Source organism: Somniosus microcephalus, chromosome 13, assembly GCF_052327205.1.
Source record: "Somniosus microcephalus isolate GS21.2 chromosome 13, FLI_Smic_1.0, whole genome shotgun sequence".
NCBI classification, from domain to species: Eukaryota; Metazoa; Chordata; class Chondrichthyes; order Squaliformes; family Somniosidae; genus Somniosus; species Somniosus microcephalus.
In genome coordinates this window covers 13,098,757-13,115,985 of record NC_140999.1, presented here as the reverse complement: position 1 = coordinate 13,115,985, position 17,229 = coordinate 13,098,757, and the positions used below count along the sequence as shown (strand labels likewise).

At 45.3% G+C, this 17,229-nt stretch overlaps 1 protein-coding gene across 1 annotated transcript in view; it reads left to right on the top strand.

The window, feature by feature from the left end:
• The window catches only part of LOC147108065 (ephrin-A2-like), a 375,672-nt gene that overhangs the window by 324,253 nt on the left and 34,190 nt on the right, over positions 1 to 17,229 (top strand). The window lies entirely within an intron of this gene.

The following is a 17,229-nucleotide window of genomic DNA, read 5'->3' as shown; positions in this document are numbered from 1 at the left end:
ATCATTGATTTGAAATCAGTTTCTGACGAAAACTTTCCCGACCCCTTTTCTTTTCTCTCTGTGTGAAGGCACTGAGTCCTCTCTAGGGTATGGGTCCATGGCCGTTAACCATCTCCTGGTACTTCCAGTGGCCTTCCTTCACATGCGAGTATGGACTGAGTGCTGGCAGGCGACTGCTCTCTGTATGGGGGGGGGGTGGGGAACGGGACATCCCAGGGTTCCCACTTCTAAGTGCTACCCAGTGGACCCCGCCGGAAAGTCCAGTTGTGTGGATGTTGGGTAAGTGCATGGCTTGTGCTGGGTTGGGATGTCCCCCCATGGACTGATACCCTTCTCAAAAACATCTAGGCCCACACAATGAGGAATGGCCATTTGAGCAGGATACTGTGAGGCTCTACCACAGCGTGAGAGATGGGGAGAGAAGGACAGACAGAAAGAAGACAAAATGGAGATACATAGAAGGGCTTATTTCCCTTAGCAGAGAGGTCAATAACCAGGGGGCATAGATTTAAAGTAATTGGTAGAAGGATTAGAGGGAAGTTGAGGAGAACTTATTTCACCCAGAGGGTGGTGGGGGTCTGGAACTCACTGCCTGAAAGGGTGGTAGAGGCAGAGACCCTCATCGCACTTAAAAAGTACTTGGATATGCACTTGAAGTGCCGTAACCTACAGGGCTACGGACCAAGAGCTGGAAAGTGGGATTAGGCTGGAGAGCTCTTTTCGGCCGGCACGGACACAATGGGCCGAATGGCCTCCTTCTGTGCCGTAAATTTCTATGATTCTATCTCATTCAGCAGGGGATGTTTCCATTTGCAACGTATTTTCTAGTCTTTGTTTATGTAGAGTGAGACAAGGTGTTGTAGATGAGACGGCACTTTGAATCTAGTAGGAGGCGGGTAACAGCGTTGTTATAAATCTACAGCCAACCCATCTTCAGAATCAAACTAAATAAAAAGATAAGAGACTCTCTTGCTATCAGGCTGAAAGGTTGATCAAATAAAACAATTAAACAGCGTGAATCCATGTATTCATTCAATTTTCCAGATACGCTGGTAATAATTACTATTGATCATCTACTCTCCCCTTATTAGTAATCTAGGAATGTCTCAAACACTGGTTCGACTGGGGCTCAAACCAATTCCATCGTTAAAAGAACCTGTTGGAGTGGATAATCTTTGAATTTGTTAGTGGTTGTCTTGAAACCAAAGTGCTTAAATTAATCGAAAGCTCTCTGTTGATTAATATTTTTAACTAGTTTGCCAAATGCATTCCTGCGTTACACAGCCCCCTTTTCCCCGTGTTTTTTCCCCCCACTGGGCCTGGGAGAATGTACTGAGGCAAGTACAGCTTCTTCAATCACTTTGATCCACCCACTGAGGGGGGGGGGGCAGGGTGAGTGGGGGAGGGGAGAGGGTGATGATTGGGGGACGGGGAAGAGGGTGAGGGGAAGGGTTGAGTGGTGAAGGGGGGGGTGCGGGAGAGAGAGTGATTGGGGGAGGGGTGTGTGGGGGAGGAGGTCTATGGGGGACGGTGGGGGAAGTGGGTGTGGGGAAGGGTGTGGGGGGGAGGGGAAAGGGGGGGAGGGGGAACAGGGAGGGTGGGGGAGGGGAGAAATGGGGAGGACGGAGGCAGGGGGTGTGGGGGAGGAGGTCTATGGGGGACGGTGGGGGAAGTGGGTGTGGGGAAGGGTGTGGGGGGGAGGGGGAGGGGGAACAGGGAGGGTGGGGGAGGGGAGAAATGGGGAGGACGGAGGCAGGGGGTGTGGGGGAGGGGGGGCTGCAGTTACCATGACAGTTCCCCCATTTTACTCTCCACAATCTGTTGGCCCTTTCCAGTGAATCATTATCAATGGTTCATCTCGAAGACTAAATTCTTTCCTAACTTTGCCAATTAAGTTGTGGAACGGCACTAATGATGGAAAGAAATGACTTTCTGTTTAAAGATTTAAAAATGAACCTTGCTTATAAATTTCAACCTAAACACATTCTCTCTCTTTTTTCTCTCTCTCTATCCATCTATTTCCCTCTCTCGTTTTCCAAAGTAACGCCAGGGACAGGTAGCCTTGCTGGAGATGATTCTCCCGGAGTTGCTCGCAGCAGTGTCCGGGAGATTAATCTATCATTCCTGGCCTGGAGGCTCCAGGACAGTCCTGGAGGGGTGGCGACCCGAGCATGACCCCCGCCCCCTGACCTCCCACCACCGCCCCAGTCTCTGAGCCTGTCCCAGAGGATAAACTGGACCAATTCGGAGTGGAAAGGGAGAGGGGAAATCACATCAGATCAACTTGCAGAGTGGCTACCACACGGAGTAGCGATACGTGAGGTGTGACTGAATGTAAATACTCCTTAATTGAAGCATTTACCATCATTCAGTAAAGCTCCCGACTTCATCTCTGTGTTAACTTGATTGCCTGAAGGTAATCTTTATGTCTGTGGCTCTGTCTTTGCGGTTAATCAAATCTAGACGCGTACATTTATGTTTCAGATGTTGTCATTTATGCCATTAGTTACAGGAACAGCTATCAGCCGAAAATGTAAGTATTGTCATAACACACAAAGAGGCCTGATAATTAAAGTGAGGAGTCAGGGCCTGTCAGACATGCTACAACAGAAGTACAATACCACATCAAAATTTTATAGTGGTAATCTTGCATTCACGAGGGCAAGCACGTATTGCTATGGCGATGGTTTAAAAAAAAACAGGCATTTGAATTGTAGATTTCAGTCTGAACAACTCGCGGAATAAACTTCAAAGCACATTTTGGTACAATAATCGTCACTTTAAAAGAAGGCTGAGTTGAGTTAGCTGAGGCACCTGTGGGGCTGCTTGAATTGACCTCGTGCTCCTGTTCGTTGGAAGCAGTTCAAAGAAGGTTTACTGGACTAATACCTGGAATGGGCGGGTTGTCTTGTGAGGAAAGGTTGGACAGGCTAGGCTTGTATCCGCTGGAGTTTAGAAGAATAAGAGGCGACTTGATTGAAACATATAAGATCCTGAGGGGTCTGGACAGGGTGGATGTGGAGAGGATGTTTCCTCTTGTGGGAGAATCTGGGAAGATGGCACGGAAGTGGGTTGGGGGCGGGTTCGGTACCCGCTCCCAGTTTCTGCCATTTTCCCGGCAGCCCTGCCTCCCCAAGGCTGGCAAAATTCCCCCCATAGTGCCTGTCTTCGCGGAAGGAGACACAAAAAGCATTCCAGAAATAGCGGAGAACCAAGGGTCAAGTGAGAATGAGGAACTGAAAGAAATTAGTATTAGTAAGGAAATAGTACTGGAGAAATGAATGGGACTGAAAGCCAATAAATCCCCTGGACCTGATGGTCTACATCCTAGGGTTTTAAAAGAGGTGGCTATAGAGATAGTGGATGCATCGATTGTCATCTTCCAAAATTCCACTGATTCTAGAACAGTTCCCGCAGATTGGAAGGTAGCAAATGTAACCCTACTATTTAAGAAAGGAGGGAGAGAGAAAACGGGGAACTACAGACCAGTTAGCCTGACATCAGTAGTAGGGAAAATGCTAGAATCTATTATTAAGGACGTGGTAACAGGGCATTTAGAAAATAGTAATAATAGGATTGGGCAGGGTCAACACGGATTTAGGAAAATCGTGTTTGACAAATCTGTTAAGAGTTTTTTGAGGTTGTAACTAGCAGAATAGATAAGGGAACCATTGGATGTGGTGTATTTGGATTTTCAGAAGGCATTCGATAAGGTGGCACACAAGAGGTTATTAAACAAAATTAGGGCTCATGGGATTGGGGGTAATATTCTAGCATGGATTGAGGATCGGTTGACGGACAGAAAACAGAGAGTAGGAATAAACAGGTCATTTTTGGATTGGCAGGCTGTGACTAGTGGGATACCATAAGGATCAGTGTTTGGGCCTCAGCTATTCACAATCTATATCAATGATTTGGATGAGGGGACCAAATGTGATATATCCATTGCGAATTATGAATTATTTCTTTAAATGTTTGCCATTGCCTTTCTACTGTCATATCTTTTAATCTAGTTTCCCAACCTACCTTAGCCAACTCTCATCTCATACCTACGTAGTTTGCTTTGTTCAGATTTAGGACCCTAGTTTCGGACTTAACTAAACTCCCTTACATTAAAAAAAACATATTATCTGGATGTGCGTGACATCCGCATTTATTGCCCGTCTCTAGTTGCCCTGAGAAGGTACTGGTGGGCCTTCTCTTCAAACCACTGCAGTCCTTGTGCTGAGGGTGCTAGGTAGGGAATTTCAAGATTTGGACCCAGCAACGATGAAGAGGCAGCGATCTGTGTCCAGGTTAGGATGGTTTGTGACATGGAGGGGAACTTCGAGATGATGATGTCCTACTTGGTGGTAGAGGCTGTGGGGCTAGGAGATGCTTACTGGGATAATGGTGCCCATTGTCCATATATGAGTCGCTACAGTGAAGGTTGGAGGGCTATCAGAGTGGGCAGGACATTGCAGCCGAGCCTGATTGTGGCTTCATTGCACATCTACGCTTGCACACTTCCAACAGGGGGTCACTAGACAGTGATCAGGACCCTGGCTGCTTTACTCTCCTCCCAACACTGCTTAGACCAGCTAACTAGGGATTGCACCAGGGGCCTCCTGATCTGTGCAGCTCAGAGACACTGAGCTGATCCCTCTGTGAGCAACTGACTCTACAATCACAGTTCCTGAAACGGAATCAGTTTGTAGAGTTCTTTTCAGATAGAAAACGTATTTGATCCAAACATAGATTTCCCATTGTTACCATACCACTTCCTGTTAACTCCCACTGTGGAGACCTCTCAAACCAATATTTACTGTCACTGTGGGTGTCTCTTGACCCATTGTTCACTTTCACCTTTTAATCTAGTATTCATTCCCACTGTGTGGACCTCATGAGCCAATGTTCACTCCCGCTGTGCAGAGCCTTTGATTGAATGTTCCATCACACTGTGTAGACGTTTTGACCCACTGTTCACTCACACTGTCTAGACCTTTTGACCCAGTGTTCATTCCCACTGTGTGGACGTCATGAACCAGAGTTCACTCTACTGTGTTGGCCTCTTGATCCGTTGTTTAGTCTACTGTGTAGACCTTTCAATCCAGTGCTCCGACTCTCTTGGTCCAGGCACAACCTTTGAATATAAAATGCTGAATTACATCGAACTAAAGCACAGAAACAGACCATTCAGCCCATCTGGTCTATGCCAGTGTTTACGTTGCACACGAGCGTCCTCCCAGCCTATTTCATCTCACCCCATCAGCATGTCCTTCTATTCCTTTCTCCCTCATGTGTTTATCTAGCTTCCCCTTAAATGCATCTGTGCTCGTCGCCTCAACCACTCCAAGTGGTGGCGAGTTCCACATGCTCACCACTGTCTGGGTAAAGACGTTTCTCCTGAATTCCTAATTGGATTTATCAGTGACTATCTTGGCCCCTAGTTTTGAGCATTTAGTGCGAAACACAATTGGACAATTATATAACGGATGCTCCTCAGACTCAAACCACTCCCAAATGCCACCCAGCAACATCAGCATCCTCCAGGCGGTGTACAAAGCACACATTATTTTTTCTGAGCTGGATTGCTGAGTGATTAAATGGATTATGGTACAAACATTGTCTTCTGCAGTTTTTGTAGAATTTCTGATCACAGCACAATCCAGACTTAGCAAAACGGTTGTTAATTCCCATTGATACTCCCCTCTTTCCATGTAGTCATTCTTCAACCATCGTTTCATTGTGGCATTCCATGAATAACATCAGATATACACAGTTTAACTGAGGCTTTAACTAATAGAAGGGAGATTGTGAAAATATCCAAGCAGCAAAACACTATAACTATGGCTGTCTGCTTACATAACAGCAGTCGCTGCACTTTATTAAATGCAGCGTGCTTTGACGTGTTTCTGAAAGACCCGGTATGGCACTATGGCCCACATTTTGCAGTAAGAATGATGGTGAGGCTATCAGCGCTAACAGTTATTAAGGAGAAAATCGGACAGCACATACGCAGTTAAACGCGGAAATCAGGAAGTTGCTGTCCAACTTTCCCTGCTCCATGAGAGACTCGGCATTCAGTCACAGCGTGAAGTTGCTGTACTTGCCCACTAGATACCCACTAAACACGCCAGAAAAGGTTAGGGCTTGTCTATTCCAGTGTAAGTGAATTTTTAACGGCGTGATAAGTCTTAATTACTGCCAAACAACCTCTCTAGCACTGAAAATTTAACTTTACAAGTGTGGAGCCACATTCCTTCAGATTTTAATTATTGATGGAGCTTTTATCAAATTAAAATGTGTTTTTTTTTACTTTATCTTGCTATCTCTCTTATCTCTCTCTCTCTTAATCCCATCTTTCTTTCCCTCACTTTATTTTGCTTTCTGTACATGATTTTACATTGAATTAAATAGTCTAACTAACACTTCCTGATTTAAACTCTGTGTGCCTCAGTAAAGATTCTTCAGTCTTATTGGTTGAGGATACACGCTGTTGCTTGACCTGCTCACACAGGTCCCAGATCCCCTGTAGAGGGCGCTGCGCTGTTTTGTACATCTGATTACTGCAAATCACAGTATGTGGGCAAGTGTAAGCATAATGAATGGTAAGCACCATTCATTATGTCCACAGGCTTCACACAGACAGGACATAGGCCTCTACACAAGCTTCACACAGACAGGACGCAATAATATAATTATTTACAATTAATAAACAAAAGTCTTCAAAGAAAATGGAAAAAAAGACGCAATTTTTTTTAATGCCCCTATGATGTTTCTCCCGGAGTTGCTGGCAGCAGTGTCCGAGAGAGGAATCTTTCATTCCTGCAGGGTTGGCAATCCCAGTTGGGATAGCCTAGCCTCCTGACTGAAAAATGGCTATCTCGCAATTGTTAAAGAGAAAGCAAATCAACTTATTCTTAAAAAAATAATGCACTCGAAGTAAATCAGAAGAAAAATAAAAACACACTGTTGAGGCACAACCTGGACATCAAAATGGCAACATGTTAAAAACAAGATAAATAAAAGATAGCAGCCAGCCAGAAGCTGTTGATGTAATAAAAATCTTTGTCCTGGACATGACGGATCCATAAAAGGCCTAACATTAAATGTCGGAATTAGCATTCAAGTCACGTTAAACCTGAGAAATTACATCTTATTTGGTTTCCGTGAACATTCCATTAGAACAAGACTACAAGAAAGAAGAATATCTGCCCTTCCTCCAGAAACTAAATTCCATTAACCTCTAAAGCCCAAAGCCACATTGGTTTTCTGAAGACACTTTGCCAAGGTTAACATTTTGTGTTTTAGTTTACTGCTCTCCACTGAGGCAAGCAACTGCTCCATTATCATCCCGCTTGGCTTTCGGCGTAAGTCATCGCTTTTATTAGCCTGCCAAATGATGCGTTCTTCAAATCTTTCCGCCAGCCGCCTCAGACGGCTCTGCGGGTGATTGTGCATTCCGATATAGAACTGAGCTGCACGGAGCCGGCAGGTCCCAGGTTTAAACCCACAGTCGGTCGACGGTCAGCTGATACGGATTGCGGTGCTACAACACCAACTTGCATTTATGTAGCGCCAGAGCGTAGGGCCCAGGCAGCTGAAGGCACAGCCGCCAATGGTGGAGCGATTAAAATCGGGGTGATGCGCAAGAGGCCAGAATTAGAGGAGCGCAGATATCTCGGTGGGTTGTCGGGGCTGGAGGAGGTTACAGAGATAGGGAGGGGGGGGGGGGCAGGCCATGGAGGAATTTGGAAACAAGGATGAGAATTTTAAAATCGAGGCGTTGCTCAACTAGGTCAGCGAGCACAGGGGTTACAGTTGGTTAGGGTCGGAGAAATGTCAATCAAAGTTCCTAGTCTTGTGACCCCCCCCCTGCTGGAAATGGTGCGTGTGAATATTAGGCAAGGACAGCATCGGGCTTGGATGAGATGACCCACCCCCTCGCCACGGCCTGCTGGCTCTCGCTGTCTGGGCTCGTGTGAAGAATGGTCATTAGATGGAGGTGACCAGTGCCCGTGGAGCAGGACCTCTAGCAAGAGTCAACTCCATCCACGGAGAAGGGGAAACAATAAATATCTTTCCATCAGTTCTTTTCAGTACTGAGCCCGGCTACAATACAACAACAACGTATTTAACGTAGTCAAACGTCCCAAGGCGTTTCACAGGAGCGATTATCAAACAAAAATTTGACACCGAGCCATATGAGATATTAGGACAGGTGACCAAAAGCTTGGTCAAAGAGGTAGGTTTGTAACAGCAGAAAATGCTGGAAAAACTCAGCAGGCCAGGCAACATCCGTGGAGAGAAAATAGAGTCAACGTTTCGGGTCAAAACCCTTTATCAAGACTAAAGAGGCACAGGGAATGAAATAGATTAAGAGGCCGGGCTGGGAGAGAACAAAAGAGAAGAGACATTAAGAGGTATTCAAAACGAGACGAGATGGTGATAGGACTAGTGGAGACAAAAGACGGCTCTAGATTAGGTGTGAAGTGTTCTGGCAGAATGAGAGACAGCTGCCATGTGGGAGAGAGAAAAAAAAGGAAAGGTGGGGGGGGTGGGGAAACCAAAACAAAGGTGTGGATAAAAAAATAAGTGAAAATGTAATAGGGGCCGAGGTTATGATCTGAAATTGTTGGACTCGATATTGAGTCCGGAAGGCTGCAAAGTGCCTAATCGGAAGATGAGGTGCTGTTCCTCGAGTTTATGTTGAGCTTCCGTGGAACAATGCAAGAGGCCAAGGACGGTGTGGTCCGAGTGGGAATGGGGCGGTGAATTAAAATGACAGGCGACCGGAAGCTCGGGGTCACCCTTACGGACTGAACGGAGGTGTTCCGCAAAGCGGTCACCCAATCTGCGTTTGTAACGGTTCAAGTCGTTGCAAGGTGTTTTAGTCAAATGGGGCAATTTTGACAGAATCGTTCTGAAATTCTTCGTGATGGCCGACTGTTAGAATGAGACGCTTTGCGAGTTTTTCATCGCTGGCCACCAGTGATGTTGAATTGCTCTGAGCTCATTGTAAATTCCTGGGAGCCGGGGGAAGCCATATTGGAAAAAAATCGCCAGCTGCGGAGGAAGTTGTGTGTGAAAAAAAATCCCTCTGGTACTGATAGAGTTGGATTTATCTATGGCTGGTCCTGTCTCTCTTCATTAAAGACAGCCTGTCACGCCTTCTTCTCTGAATGCTTGAAATGAAATCCCACAATGGCCTGTAGATGATAACGATAGTTTAAATACCTCTGCTGTAAAGGCCCCAGGTGAGGAACATGATCCTCGACCCCACAGTTTGCTGATGATAAGTATTCCACTGTTTACCTAAAGCAGCATTCTGACTAAGATGTCTGTTAGTGTTACAATGAGTGCTCTTCATAAATAACATGTGATTTATTGTGTTCCTTGTCTTCTGACATTGTTTAGAACAAGATATATGCTCTAGTCTTGTGGGAGTTTATTGAAGAGGCTTGAATGGAGAGGCAGAGTGGTATAAATGAAGCCAGCTCGCTGACTGCCCTGTTTAAAAAAAAAAAAATCCAGGCTCCTGTATAGTCAGTCAGGGGTTGCCGTTATTTAATATGTTTCAGCAGTAAATTTCCTGTATACTTTGTAGCAGAGCAATTTATTTCTCCCTTACATAAAACCCTTGCGGAACAGACATGAATAAAAGACTTGCATTTATGTAGCACCTTATCAGATTGCAAAGCAATTCAAACAGAGTGCGTTACTTTGAATCGAGGTGCGTAGGGAAACACAGCAGCCACTTTGTACAGAGAGAGATCCCACAAACAGCAATTAAATGAATGTTAACTGTTAATCTGGTTGTTTTTTTTCCTGTTGGTGTGTTCCCAAGATAATGCAGATGTGAAAAGCCATTGGGTCCATGTCATTTCATCCCTGCAGCACCAGCCAATATTTATCCTTCAACCATCATAACAAAAGCAGATTATCCGGTCATTATCACATTGCTGTGTGTGGGAGCTTGCTGTGCGCAAATTGGCTGCCGCATTTCCCACATTACAACAGTGACTACACTTCAAAAAGTACTTCATTGGCTGTAAAGCGCTTTGAGAGGTCCGGTGGTCGTGAAAGGCGCTATATAAATGCAAGTCTTTCTTAAAGTCCCCCCATTGCCACATCCAATAGTTTCTTAAATGATGCCAAGTTGCTTGCCTCCATTACTCCATGTTCAGTCCAACATTGATCACTCTCTGTCGTGAAGAAGGATTTCCTGATACCAGTCCCAAAATGACCTGTTGCTAGTTTGATCCTGTGTCCCCTTTATTCTACTCGTCAAAATTTAATTTAAAGTAAAACAGCAGGTTAACCTTTTCTGTACCCTTAATATTCTTGTACACCTCTTTCAGATCACCTCTCTTGACACCTCCTATCTTTGTCAGTCTTTCCTCATAACTCGGATCAGCCTCGTGGCTCGTCCCTCTGCACTGCCTCCGGTGCTTGAATGTTTTCCCTTGTTTCTCGGCAACCAGGACTGGACAAGGTGCGCTCTGGCCAGAGCTCTGTACAGTTTGGTCACAACTTCCTCCGACTTAACGTTCTGCTGTTTTTGGCTAACGTGCTTCAATATTCTATTTGCTTTGTTGATTGCTGGTGTATATTGGGTGGACATTTTAGCACCGAGTCTAACTGAAACGTCACGGTCGCTTTCAGCTTCATCCTTCGCTATTTTCCGCACTGTTCATGGAGTACGTATGCTGACTATTCTTCCTTCCTGTGTGCAGCACTTCACACTTGTCAGCATTAAATTTCTTCTGCCATTGTTTGGCTAACCGACATATTTTTGTCCAGCAATGCACTCTGGAATTTCCGAGCTGCCTGCTCCGAATTACACTTTGCTTTGATGTATCTGAATCCGGGGCTTGGATGCAAAATTAGCAGCAGTAATTGTCCCAGCACTGAGCCCTGAGGTGGCCCGACTCGGTACTCCCCACCCCGCCACTCCAACATACCTTCTGTAACAAGTACATGCTCCCTGCCCCTCAGTTTGGCGGCGGTGGGGTGACATCACCGAGCCAGGGGCTTCTTGGCAGCGGCGACTGTCATGTTGGGTGTGTGGGGGAGGGGGGGGAAAGGCTGCTGCTGCATCGAGAAATTTAAAGGACAACGTTCTGCTGGGCTGCTAGCAGCAGTGCCTGGGAGATTCATGCCCCATTCTGGAAAGTTTGGAAGCTCTATCACAGGCAGCAATAAAAAAAAAGAACTTGCATTTATATAGCGCCTTTCACAACCTCGGGGCATCCCAAAGCGCTTTACAGCCAATGAAGCACTTTTTTTTGAAGTGTAGTCACTGTTGTAATGTAGGAAATGCGGCAGCCAATTTGCACACAGCAAGCTCCCAAAAACAGCAATGTGATAATGACCAGATCATCTGTTTTAGTGATGTTGATTGAGGGATAAATATTGGACGGGACACCGGGGAGAGCTCCCCTGCTATTCTTTGAAATAGTGCCATTGGATTTTTTACGTCCACCTGAGAGGACAGATGGGGCCTCGGTTTAACATCTCATCCAAAAGACGGCACCTCCGACAGTGCGGCACTCCCTCAGCACTGCACTGGGAGTGTCAGCCTAGATTTATGTGCTCAAGTCTCTGGAGTGGGTGCTTGAACGGGTTACCTTCTGACTCAGAGGCGAGAGTGCTGCCCACTGAGCCACGGCATGTTCTGTGTGCAGGCCAACAAAGAGATTATGTGCTTGATGGTCTCCATCGACCATCCACAACTACTGGGGAAGCAATAGTGGCCAGATGCAGAGCCAATCATGACTGGGGAACAACTTGTTGCGTGATCACATAGTTTTCACACCATAGCAGCAACCAGCCAGCCTGTTAACGTAGATTCTTCATTGCCTGTGTATTGTGCCTAAAATGGTTCAACAATAAAAACACGTCACGACCGTACCAGTTATGTTTTCTACTCGGAGCTCCGACACGGCCAAGAGAGCCCCAGGTGGACAGAGGAAACGCTTCAAGGACACCCTCAAAGCCTCCTTGAAAAAGTGCAACATCCCCACTGACACCTGGGAATCCCTGGCCCAAGACCGCACAAAGTGGAGGAGAAGCATCCGGGAAGGCGCCGAACACCTCGAGTCTCTTCGCCGGGAGCAAGCAGAAGCCAAGTGGAAGGAGCGCACGTCAACCCAAGCACCCCACCCACCCGCCCCCTTCAACCACCGTCTGCCCCACCTGTGGCAGAGACTGTAGGTCCCGCATTGGACTCATCAGTCACCTGAGAACTCATTTTTAATGTGGAAGCAAGTCATTCTCGGTTCCGAGGGACTGCCTAAGAAGAAGAGATGTTTTCAGCTGGTGAAAATAGCACCACCAAAGGTGTCTGATAACTGAAAGAGTTAGCTCTGATCCACAGCCAGCTGAAATGTCAACAGGTCAGGTAAATTGGAAAGGTGAGAAGCCCTCAAGGCTTACAACAAACTTCCCTTCCTCTCCTTCCCCTCTGCAACTTCTGTGATCTTAATTGGAGCGAAAAGAAGTTGTCGGAGAATGTTAACCGCTCAAAGCTGTCCCAATTTAATGCCAAGATCATCACTTAAGCAAAGGTCAGTCTAAGCCTCTTTATTTCGTTTCACCTTCTAAGCCATTTATAACGGACACATTTGAAAAGCTTTTATCGGATGATCTGCCCTCTTTAAATCTTAGATTAGGTGTGTTCTACATCTTGCCAAATTTTCTAGCTTAAGTTGTTCCTCTCCCCCCATGTAGGCAATTCATAGAAATTTCAGCCCTGCACCAGTGCTAGCTAAGGGTGCGGTAACATAGCGGTTATGTTACTGGACTAGTAATCCAGAGACCTGGACTAATGATGCAGAGACGTGAGTTCATAATCCCACCACGGCAGCTGGGAAATTTAAATTCAGTGAATTGCAGTGGCTCACTGGGTAGCACGCTCTGCCTCTGAGTCAGAAGGCTGTGGGTTCAAGCCCCAATCCAGAGACTTGAGCACATAAATCTAGGCCGACACTCCCAGTGCAGTGCTGAGGGAGAGCTGCACTGTCGGAGGTGCCGTCTTTTGGATGAGACCTTAAACCGAGGCCCCGTCTGCCCTCTCAGGTGGACATAAAATATCCGGTGGTCGTGAAAGAAAGAAAAGAAAGACTTGCATTTATGTCACACCTTTCACGACCACCGGACGTCTCAAAGCGCATTACAGTCAATGAAGTACTTTTGAAGTGGAGTCACTGTTGTAATGTGGGACACGCGGCATCCAATTTGCGCACAGCAAACGCCCCTGCTCTTCTTCGAAATAGCGCCAAGGGATCTTTTACGTCCACTTGAGAGAGCAGACGGGGCCTCGGTTTAACCTCTCATCTAAAAGACGGCACCTCCGACAGTGCAGCACTCCCTCAGCACTGCACTGGAGTGTCAGCCTAGCTTTATCATGGCGCTATATCAATGCAAGTCTTTTCTTTTTTATAAACCTACCTCTTTGACCAAGCTTTTGATCACCTCTCCCAAACTTTCCTCCTTTGGCTTGGCATTCATTTTTTCTTTTGTGAAGCGCCTTGGAATGTTTTGCTGTGTTAAAGGTGCTATATAAATGCAAGTTGTTGTAAATTACTAACCTTCAGAAAGAAAGACTTGTATTTATGTAACACCTTAATTTGTCTGTTGGAAATGTTTTCAAAGAATTTCATGTGCCATGAATTCCTTTGAAGTGCAGTGTCTATAGTTATGTGCACAAACATAGCAGCTATTTGTGTGAAAGATCCCATAAACAGCAATGAGTTGAATGACAAGTGAATCTGATTTTGATGGTATTGGTCGAAGGAGAAATGTTGACCAGGAAACAGTTTAATCATAGTCTGGATTTTGAGTAGTCAAAAACTGCCCAACGCATTACCGGCACCCGGCTACCGACCATAGAGCACATATACCAGAAACGCTGTTTACGGAGGTCACGGTCCATTATCAAAGACCCTACCCACCCCAGCCACAGTCTGTTCGCCCTCCTGCCATCTGGGAGACGCTACAGATGCATTCGCACCCGTACGACCAGATTTAGGAACAGCTTCTTTCCCAGGGCTGTCATCCTACTGAACTCCACAAATAAACTCTAAAGCCTGCACATCTGCCAATGCACTTTATTATGGTTATGTTTATGTTAATGTATTACAAGCCAAATGTATGTTGAATATTTAAATGTCTTAATCTAAATGTACACTCTCGGGAGCCGCAAGCCTACATTTCGTTGTACTGCACTTGCGCACTAACAATGACAATAAAAGTTGATTTGATTTGATTTTGATTTGATTTGAGTGGTCTGCCCAGAAATTTCTAAGATGTAAGCCATAAAGCCTGTTTCTCCAAAATGCCTTTTCATCCTACTCACTTCACCTGGTGTGGTGGCATTAGCTATTACGGTTGTTAAAATTTCCAGTTACTTTTTACCAGCAGTAAATCAAAGCTGACAAGTCCAAGCTATGATCCCAGTTTTGAGCTTGACAAAAAATGTGGCATCCTTCCTTCTGCCCAGATTCTTTCAACTTAAAGGAGAGAAGAGTGAACTGCTGCATGGCCCGTGATTTGGACATAAAGGCCCCTTGTTCTCGTTGAACAAGAGCTAAACTTGCTGTGTGATGAGACTCACTCAGTTTCCTGATTAAAGATGTCCCACCAAAAATTCTCGCTAAGAACTTGCAGCTGGCACATTCCAGCCTTGGGCCTTGATAGCTAAATCCCAAACCATTGGGTTACAGAGTAAACATCCCAAACTCCATGCTGCTAAGTGAAATACTATAGTTCTAAAAGTATTAGTTTCATTTTTCTTTAATGACCAGTTGCCTTTACCTAAAGTTCTTCTGAGGTGGCTTCGAGGACAGGAATGCCTAACTCCTTGGTCCGCGAACCAAATCCCAATCCCAATCAGCCCGCAAAGCTCTTGATTTTGAACTAATCCTCCCCGCACGGAGCCACGGATAATGAATTGTTAGTGAATGCCATTTATCTCTGAAAAATCCCAACAGTCGAGGGTGGGGTGGTAGGAATTTGGAGAGGAATCCTGTACTGTGCTGTCAGCTCTCTCACTGGGAGCGATCCAACCTATCCCCCCACCCTCCGCCGCCACCCACATCCTGGACCCCGCAGTGCTGCTCTCCCTCTCCCTTTGGAACCTGTCTCAGGAATGTACTATACAATTTTCTATTGGCTTTAGCCATTCTACAGTAAAGACAGCTCCTTCACATGGAGTACAGAGAAAGACTGAATTCCGTTTCGACTGACTGATCTAAATATCAGAGAAAACATTGATCAACGTTTTATATTCAAGCGAAGAGAGGGAGAAAAACAGATCTCTTGTCTATCCAGAAAGTGCTGAATGAGGCTCCTGCAATGATCCAGCTTGGTTTATTTAGCGTACAATTACTTGCAATAGATGTACTTGTTGAAACGATACTGGAAAGTCATCAGGCACGTTGATCTCCACTTGTAATTTCTTGGTACGTCCTCCTAACTGGGCAGCTTATACCTCTATTATCATAAAATCATGGAGCACAGAAGGAGGCTGTTTGGCCCATCGTGTCTGTGCCGGCTCTTTGAAAGAGCTATCCGATTAGTTCCGCTCTCCTGCCCTTTTCCCCATAGCCCTGTGTATTCACGATCAATATTAGTCAATTGAGGACACTTGTCATTATCCAGTTGAATACCTCAAGGGAATTGGAACCCTTGGTTGCTGTATACATCTATGGCAGGTTTTTTGATTAATAGAAATAATTTTACATTTATATAGCACCTTTCATGCCCTCAGGAAGTCCCAAAGCACTTTATAGCCAATCAAGTACTTTTTGGAACTGTAATCCCTGTTGCAGTCAAATTGTGCACAACAAGATCCCACAATGACCAGATAATCTGGGTTTTTCCTTTTGTGCTATTTGTCTAACTATTAGGCCAGGCCACCAGGAGAACTCCCCTGCTCTTCTTCGAATAGTGTCATGGGGCCTTTTACATCCACCCAGGAGGGCAGACGACAAACATCTCATTCACAACTCCCTCAGTACTGCACTGTGAGTGTCAGCTGAGATTATATGGCCAAGTGGCTGGAGTGGGGCTTGAACCCACAGCCTTCAGACTCAGAAGCAAGAGTGCTAACCCACTGAGCCACGGCTGGCACCTGGATACCCTGACTTATTTGGTTGTAGTTCTCTCAGTCCTGTTAAACTGTGAGGGGACTGACTTACACTGGTTGGCCATGTAAGAAGTCATAGATATATATATTAAAAAATGCAACAAACTCTTCAGGTTTTTCATCTTTGAAAATCCACATCTCATTTCTTTGATACAACACTTTTAATTGTGGATTTTCTGAAAATTGTTGATGAACGCCAAAGAAAACGCTAAAGAAATGTAAAGAGTCAAACAGCATATCTGGAAACCCCGACACTCTACAACTTATTAAAACTTTGAATCTGTTGTCTCTCACCCCACCAACACACTAAGATTATTCTGAAGCAACTGCAATGAAATACTTTTTCTTTTCTGAAGAGATTGTGTCTTGATGTCTGCCGTCTCCATTATTGATGTGCGATTCATATGCAAATTGTCTGTCCCATTTGGTTTTAGCCAGTGGTTGTTGAAGATATAAGAATAGCCACATCAATGACTACATTCTGAGAATCAAAATTCTTTCCTGTAGGAAGGACATTTCATCTTTAAATGTGTTGAATTTAGAAAAATGAGATTGTTTGCCATTGACTGGGCTTGAGTTTTTTTGGGGGGGGAGGGTGGGCAGAGTGGTTCAGTGAGGCAGCCCAAGATGAATGGGAACGTGGGATGAGAGATAGTGACTGAGACAGTCAGAACCTCGACCAATCCAATTTTCCTACATTAACATCTTAAAGATGAAATGCTCCTTCACAAGTAGGCGTTTTATACTCTTGGAATTTCATTATCCAAAGTACTGTTCCGATTTCTTCTTTAGCTCGGTCTCACGTCTGCAAAGGCTGTTGGGTAAGACCTGATTCGACAGCTGCTTTGCATAAAAATCGTAACCTCAATAAGGAGAGAATCAAACTTTCACACGTGTTCCTGTGACGAAAACTGGTTTCTTTGCACAAACTTGGATTGAGCGAAAACCACCTCTATAAATTCAAGAAACAGAATGAAGGTTTTTTTTTCATGTATTTTGTTCTTGCTATTAAGATTTTCTTTTCTAATATCACCCCTCCACTTGCCCTGGGGGTGCGATTCCAGGGCTGCTGGCTGCTCCACAGTACCTCACCTAAG